At 35.8% G+C, this 8830-nt stretch overlaps 3 long non-coding RNA genes across 3 annotated transcripts; 2 read left to right on the top strand and 1 right to left on the bottom strand.

Moving 5' to 3' along the window:
• The first annotated feature begins 4141 nt into the window (after positions 1-4141).
• Positions 4142-5503, top strand: LOC125489388. Its single transcript, XR_007266942.1, has 2 exons — positions 4142-4558; positions 4903-5503. It is a non-coding gene; the product is annotated as an uncharacterized LOC125489388 (long non-coding RNA).
• On the bottom strand, positions 5262-6315 carry LOC125489392. Its single transcript, XR_007266946.1, has 2 exons — positions 5782-6315; positions 5262-5686 (listed from the first exon to the last, which is right to left on the bottom strand). It is a non-coding gene; the product is annotated as an uncharacterized LOC125489392 (long non-coding RNA).
• On the top strand, positions 6233-6983 carry LOC119691952. Its single transcript, XR_005254072.2, has 2 exons — positions 6233-6269; positions 6618-6983. It is a non-coding gene; the product is annotated as an uncharacterized LOC119691952 (long non-coding RNA).
• Positions 6984-8830: the final 1847 nt, after the last annotated feature.

Below are 8830 nucleotides of genomic sequence, written 5' to 3'. Positions count from 1 at the left end.
AAGACAGTTTGTTAATGATCGTGAGCAATGCTGGTATTCATAAGAGGTGTTCTTATTTTTGTGTAATGTAATTAAGTAATGGTTTTGTTATGCTTCAGATAAAGGTCTTTCCTTAGAATTTGGTAATAAAAAGCTATGCTATTTTTCCTAGGTCACTTTTTTTACAAAACACCTTATTCTACCTTACGAGAATAAGCAAATAACCTTTTAATTAGCTAATGTACCAATTCTTGGGTCCAATAGTTGTTGAGTTGTTGACATCAGTCATACGTTAAATAAGTTAGGTGCAGCGCCAAGGTCTTACGAATCCAGACCCCAATAATACAACACTTGCATACCGTTGCAAGCTAATCCAGTCTTTATTGTCTAGCACCGAAGGGGCCACGTATGGGAATTTGTAATGCAAAAAACAGGGTTGTTATTATAATGGGTCCCCCTCCACCGGCCATCAGGTAAACGGGACAATGAAACCAGCTTAGGTATTATAGTCCGTAGAAGTCGTCTCAATAATAATAAAATAAGAATTTAATATTTTTTAACTAAGTGGACAGTAATTTATGATGAGCGGTTTAGTGACCATTCAATCAATAAAAATTAAACTTATGAGTAAGTATGTAAGATGACCTTTCTATTAGTCTTAACACTCACTAACCTTACGGTAAGTCGATTGTCTCATGAATAGTTTAGTGAAAGTTTCATAAAGTCTTTGGATGGGATATTTCCCAATATTTCTTCAGGATCTATCTTGTAAGTAGGTATATATATTGTACCTATCTACGTGTAAAGGGATCAAAGCTTATTAGATAGAAATGTGTACTAAAAAATTTAAGTTTTCATGGAACTTTGAAGATTAATCAACATCTAGCCCAAAGTAAATTTTATAGCTAAAAACTAAACAGTTTAGAGAGTAAGTAAATCCTTTTTTTGTCGCCATATTGTTGTTTCGGAGGGCGGAGGGCAGCTGTGCCGGGTGCCAGTTGACATCAGCAACAACAAATCTACACCCGACCTCACCTGATATTCGAGGCCATTCATTTGCTTTTATTATAATTTCATTTCTTTTATTCCCTCTCATTGTAATGGCTGGCCTCCTTTGTTGCGATAATTTTATTTGAAATATTGAAATTCATGCTGAGGTATGGAGCGTGCCATGGTTAGTGAGGGCTATATTATAACCTGTACAATTTGCATCTGTTTAATATTGACTGATTTACTTTTAGACGGGGTTCTAAAATCTCCCTCCGGTTGTTTATAATTGCTTAGGTACACCTGCCTGCAAGACTCGTGCTCCTTAACAAACCTAAAAAAATCATAAGTTTCATGACAACATAGCAACATACCGAAATAGGTAAGTACTTATACCTACTGATGTCTCTACTCAATAAGCTTAAATAATACTAAAATAGGTACTTAATACTAACATCCAATATCCAGACTCAAAATCGTATTCAGGCAGAATTATTTAACTAACACCGTGACATCCTGTGGTCTACCAGAATGTATGTATGTATATTCACTGAAACTCATATAGTATCAGTATAAACACAAGTTAAACCAATTCAAAAAACACTTTTATTTCATAACACCAACCAATCCATCATCACTGAGAAATCTTCCATTACAATAAAATTTATCCTGAAAACAATCTGAAAACCTGGGAACACCTTAGTCAACATGTATACGTCTTGGTCTTAGGTTCCCCGACAAAAGCGCCATTGTAAAAGGGGATAAGCGTGACGATACACCTCCAGTCGGTAAAGTAGATGGTCCCGAGAACCCCGGCCGCCCCCCAGTGGGCCAGAGACGAGGAGAATGACATCAGCAGCTCTGTGTGCTTCTTGCTGAACTTCATGGTGGATTGGTAAAGTTTTCAACTAGCAGTAATCGCACCTAGGAAAAAAAATCAGTAGGGTGAGGGCCTTAATGGGTTGGGCTAATTATTGCATTATATGAACATTATTTCCCATTGGTGTGCCCAAATTTTGATAAAAATAAAACTAACAAAATAAATCGGAATGATTGTAAACAAACAAAAATGAACAAATAGGATTTTGACGCTTTTTACAGACAAGAACACCGAGGAAAAAAAATATGAGCAAGAATAATAATGAAAACCTCTTTCTGAAACTGATCATCGTGAAAAACCTAATGATTCCCAAAGAGCAAAGGAATTTGGTGTAATAAACTAGGTAGTTAGTGGTAGTTAGGTACATCCAATGTTTTCATTTGTTTAAACTAATTTCCGAGTACTTATGGTAAACCCGCAACTGTCACATGCTATTGTCGAATTAGTTGACCGCATAACCACTAATTATGAATATTTCAATTTGTCAACCCATCCCTGCTAGCGCTTCGTAATCGCCTGATGATGATGATTCCTACTATGTTCCCATGAGAACACCTCAGCTCAATATTTATCTAGTTTATATTCATAAATGATAACATAAACACGCCTGTCCTAGGGTAAGTTAGTACATACCTATACAGGATGTGGCAAAAAGGATATACTAAGCCGAAACCTACATGTGCAGATGTAGGTTTCGGCTTAGTATAGTTACTCTTTTAGCAACATTCTGTACAAAGAACGTTAATTAAATCGAACCGTTTTTAACCGACTTCAAAAAAAGGAGGAGGTTCTCGATTCGTCGGGATCTTTTTTTTTTTTAATGTATGTTCACCGATTACTCCGCCGTTTATGAACCGATTTTGAAAATTCTTTTTTTGTTGTATTGGGTTGAGCTCCCATTTTTTTTCAGAATTTTATCTCACCCGCAAGGGTGGGTAAAGGGATAAAAACAGGGTATGAATTTCCATTTTGGGCACATATTAACCGATTCTAATGAAATTAAGAACGTAAATATAGTTCTTATAACAAAAAAATATGATGGTGACCTTTAGCTGATCTGATGATGGAAACGGAAGGCAGTCAGGGGAACTCCTCAACGGTATATAGCAACTACTTCGTGTTTAGGCTTGAATGATTCGTATTGATTAGTAGAACTTTTTGGTATCATATGCACCTTACTTTTGATTGAAAAAGTTATTGCGAATAATTAAAAAAATTAAAAAAACCGACTTCAAAAAACCACTAAAATGTAAGAAATAATTTAAGGTTTACACAAATTCTACTCGTATGTGACAGTACAAATATACCTAAGCAGAAACTGTTCTTTTTTGAAGTTGGTGCCATATTTCTTTAGATTACTTTGTCACCGCACCAACATAAAAAAGAACAGTTTCTGCTTAGGTATATTTGTACTGTCACATACGAGTATAGTGCCACAAACTTATCTGTTCCGGTGACAGCTCAAATAAATCTCTATTATTTCTTAATTCTATAAGATTTTAAGTTTGCTCGTATTGTTATTTCGCTCTTGCGGTGTTAATAAACCCATCTAATGTTTTAAAATATACAATTCATTAGTAAGTAATGAGATATGGATCAATTTAGTTCGCTGTCACCGGAACAGATAAGTTTGTGGCACTATAATAGAATTTGTGTAAACCTTAAATTATTTCTTACATTTTAGTGGTTTTTTGAAGTCGGTTTTTTATTTTTTTTAATTATACGTTAGCGATTGTTACTCATCTATCATAACTAGGTAGGTAAGTATTAGGTATGTTGCATTGCATTATTATTAGATTTAAAAAAACTACTAACTACCGACCTAGTTCCTATGGTATTTTTATCTTCTGGGATCTCCTTCGGCCGAGCAGATATTTATTTACTTTACGACTCATCGGGTCAACTGACAACTCATCCCGAGTTTGACCTGCTGGGTGATTTACTATCTCGGGTGTCATGGACTCGCGATTTCCAACCGTATAAATCTATGATGGGTTTCTTACCATCTTTTGGCATCGGCTATCTCGGTCATGATCACTAAACGAATAGTGGGTATGAGATTTATCGATACATTAGAGGTTGCAAAATGTTTGTGAAAATATTCTGTGATTTGGTTAGCCGACTAAATGAAAACTTCATTTCACTTCAAACTACGACTACTGTATTTATCAAATCTTTAATTTGCCGCATTATTTAGAAAAATGGCGATACTGGAAGCTATTGTCAAATGATTGTCAAAACAAACTGCAAGGAACCATCCAAAACGGAAATTGATTTTGGTGTGTGTTTTTTTTATAATTACCTGCTGGGTGATTTTCTATCTCGGGTGTCATGGACTCGCGATTTCCAACCGTATAAATCTATGATGGGTTTCTGACCATCTTTTGGCATCGGCTATCTCGGTCATGATCACTAAACGAATAGTGGGTATGAGATTTATCGATACACTAGAGGTTGCAAAATTTTTGTGAAAATATTCTGTGATTTGGTTAGCCGACTAAATGAAAACTTCATTTCACTTCAAACTACGACTACTGTATTTATCAAATCTTTAATTTGCCGCATTATTTAGAAAAATGGCGATACTGGAAGCTATTGTCAAATGATTGTCAAAACAAACTACAAGGAACCATCCAAAACAGAGATTGATTTTGGTGTGTGTTTTTTTATAATTACCTGAATCCTGTGTTTTAATTGTTCATTATATCTAAGGTAAGTACATAATTAACGTATTACTATTAAATTTTTAAACTTAGTCATACACACGAACGAAATATGGGAAATTTTTACAAAGTCGTGAAAAATGAACATTTATTGTTCTTAATAAAAGCATTGAGATCAATGATTTCTAGTACGATACGCTAGTAATATAAGTCGATGATTGAGATCTAACACTTGGTACTGGGAACTCAGTTATTAAAAGTAGATTGATCACTGAGCCATTAAATAATCTTCACATTTGTGCAGGTTGTGCTTGTTAGTAATATTTTTGTGAGGCATATCATGTGCCAAGAAAAAAGATTGAATAGGACATTAATATTGTATTTTATTTCCAGGATGGCGCCTTTAAGAAAAGTCTCAGATCGACAAATGGACATTTTGTTGGAGTTCGTTGAAAGACATAAAGAGCTTGCTGTTGGCCGGTACCCTCCCGGCCTACTAGGCATACAATCAGCACGTTGGCTATGGGACAGTGCAGCATTACAATTATATGAATTATATTCAATTGGGTCTGGAGTTACAAAAACTGGTCAAAAATTCTGATGGGCATTCACATGTAAAGTGGCAATGTGCAATCATAACTTAAACAAGGTTAAAGTAGAAAAATTATTTTAATAATGATTATAGTAAGACTGGTAGAAGCAAAATGTGAAAGGAAGTTATGTGATTTAAAATCAAAAATAAAAGCCATTAATATAAATTGTGTTTTTTATTACTAAATTATACATATACAGCAAAAATCAGCCTATCAGAGTCAGGTTATTTTAGTTCCTTGAAATTCACAGCCTCTGGACAAGGTTGGCCCTCATGCGCCCTATCTGCATCAGCAGCACCATAAGCCACGTTACCAATATGCTGCACCCGAATGTTACCAGCAGCAGGCAAGTTGTCGTCACTGGTATATTGTGTGCATTTGCTATATTGTGTAGTACACAACAGTCATTTACTGCACACGGTGTGCCAGCAAACATCTCCAGCGTGTTTTAAGGGCCCCAATGCACCACTCCACAGTATTTCTGACACGGCAGTGTAGATCAGTGTAGTGTTCTTCTGGGGATCCTACAGCTGCATTGAGGATAGGTGTTAATATCCATGGCCGTAGAGCATAACCAGAGTCCCCTGAAACCAATTTTAAAACAACAGTTAGGTACCTATACTTACTGAAAAAAAAACAAATACCTACTGAAATAATTTCCTTCTAACTAATTACTTACTATTTACTAATTATGGAAGACCAAAAATTTGCAAGATTCACAAAACAAACATCAAAGAAATATGATTTTGTTCAAGACAGTTCAAGATCATAAGAACAAGAAGATTTCAGCGTCACAATTTAAAAAAAAAACGTTATTTTCTACATTCTATGGTGACTCTATGGTTTAAAAGCTACTATTTACTAGTTGCCCAAGACAAGACGGTTGGCCAACCCAAATTAGTACTTATGATTCCAACTATCCGATACAAAATACCAATCTCGGGTTTCGATAAAATATTCGCATACAAAATTTTAACAAGATGGCGGCCGGTGGGTATTGAAGCCCATACCAACTATGACGTCATTATTCCACCCCAACCGAACATACACAATACGAATAGTGTCAAAATTTGCTTTTTGACAGTAAGATCACGGTGAAGAGAGTTATCAACTAGATAGACAATAACCCCGCTGAATCCTGTGTTTTAATTGTACATTATATCTAAGGTAAGTACATAATTAACGTATTACTATTAAAATTTTAAACTTAGTCATACACAGAACGAAATATGGGAATTTTTTTACGAAGTCGTAAAAAATGAACATTTATTGTTCTTAATAAAAGCATTGAGATCAATGATTTCTAGTACGATTCGCTAGTAATATAAGTCGATGATTGAGATCTAACACTTGGTACTGGGAACTCAGTTATTAAAAGTAGATTGATCACTGAGCCATTAAATAATCTTCACATTTGTGCAGGTTGTGCTTGTTAGTAATATTTTTGTGAGGCATAACTATCATGTGCCAAGAAAAAAGATTGAATAGGACATTAATATTGTATTTTATTTCCAGGATGGCGCCTTTAAGAAAAGTCTCAGATCGACAAATGGACATTTTGTTGGAGTTCGTTGAAAGACATAAAGAGCTTGCTGTTGGCCGGTACCCTCCCGGCCCACTAGGCATACAATCAGCACGTTGGCTATGGGACAGTGCAGCATTACAAATACCTATATGAATTATATTCAATTGGGTCTGGATTTACAAAAACTGGTAAAAAAATCTGACGGGCATTCACATGTAAAGTGACAATGTGCAATCATAACTTAAAGGTTAAAGTAGAAAAAATATTTTAATAATGATTATAGTAAGACTGGTAGAAGCAAAATGTGATAGGAAGTTATGTGATTTAAAATCAAAAATAAAAGCCATTAATATAAATTGTGTTTTTTATTACTAAATTATACATATACAGCAAAAATCAGCCTATCAGTCATGTTATTTTAGTTCCTTGAAATTCACAGCCTCTTGAAAAGGTTGGCCTCATGCGCCCTGCATCTGCATCAGCAGCACCATAAGCCACGTTACCAATATGCTGCACACGAATGTTACCAGCAGCAGGCAAGTTGTCGTCACTGGTATATTGTGTGCATTTGCTATATTGTGTAGTAGGTATACAGCAGTCATTTACAATTTTCGCAGCTTTGGTGGGCGCATAGTGAAGCACACGGTGTGCCAGCAAACAACTCCAGCGTGTTTTAAGGGCCCCAATGCACCGCTCCACAGTATTTCTGACACGGCAGTGTAGATCAGTACAGCTGCATAGAGGATAGGTGTTAACATCCATGGCCATAGAGCATAACCAGAGTCCTCTGAAACCAATTTTAAAACAACAGTTAGGTACCTATACTTACTGAAAAAAAAAACAAATACCTACTGAAATAATTTCCACCTAACTAATTAGGTACTTACTATTTACTAATTATAGAAGACCAAAAATTTGCAAGATTCACAAAACAAACATCAAAGAAATATTATTTTGTTCAAGATCATAAGAACAAGAAGAATTCAGCGTCACAATAAAAAAAAAATGTTATTTTCTACATTCTATGGTGACTCTATGGTTTAAAAGCTACTATTTACTAGTTGCCCAAGACAAGGCGGTTGGCCAACCCAAATTAGTACTTATGATTCCAACTATCCGATACAAAATACCAATCTCGGGTTTCGATAAAATATTCGCATACAAAATTTTAACAAGATGGCGGCCGGTGGGTATTGAAGCCCATACCAACTATGACGTCATTATTCGACCCCAACCGAACATACACAATACGAATAGTGTCAAAATTTGCTTTTTGACAGTAAGATCACGGTGAAGAGGTCGACTTATACATATATTCTAGCTAACCATAATTTTAGACTGCTGCAGAGCGTATAGATGACTGTATGCCTCTGTGGCTGAGTTATATGTAGGTGTCTACATACACCTGTTGATGTTCTCTGTTCATTCGTTTTGCAGACACCTACCGTACCTAGTATGGTCGATGTCGTTGCTGTCCTATCCTATGGTAACCCCGGTAGTACAGTACAGGAAGGGCTTCCGATGAGTACAGTGCGCCTCGCTGTCCAATCCTCAGTAACCCACGGGTTATACTATCATAAGTAGGTATAGGTACACACGGCAACGTCAAATGGTTGGCAGGGCACACTAACGTAGTGTATGTGTGCACACTAACGTTGTCTATGTGTGCATAAACGCAGAAATCGGTTTACACACCAGTAACAAACCACACACACACACACACACACAACAGCACAAACGAGTTTGCGCGTAGGCAAACGCCCGTATACCAGCTGTGACATAAAAATATCAACCGGTAGTGTTAATTAATAGTTATAAAATTGAAGTGAAGCTAAATTTCACTGCTTAAGTCTATACATTTCGTAGCTCATTGGTAGAATGTTAGACTTATGAAACATAGGTCGTGAGTTCGAGTCCACTAATGGTTATTTTTATTTTACTTAATTCAAATTTTGCGTTATTTAAACGCTGTTGAGTATAAAATTAATTTATTTGAAACTGACAAAATGACTACAAGCTGCATAGCTGTCGACTATTTCTCTTCGCCAAATTATATGATTCGTTCTTAATTTGAGAATTAAAACCATTCTACCCTCATACAATATGAATAAACGAAATTTGTTTTTAGTTTTAGTGACAATTCACCTCTGCGTCTGCATAGTGATTCACTTTGTGATTTGTCAATGGCAAGCGTCCTGATGGG

The sequence above is a fragment of the Plutella xylostella genome, chromosome 13, assembly GCF_932276165.1.
Source record: "Plutella xylostella chromosome 13, ilPluXylo3.1, whole genome shotgun sequence".
NCBI classification, from domain to species: Eukaryota; Metazoa; Arthropoda; class Insecta; order Lepidoptera; family Plutellidae; genus Plutella; species Plutella xylostella.
This window is presented reverse-complemented; position numbering and strand designations above follow the sequence as displayed.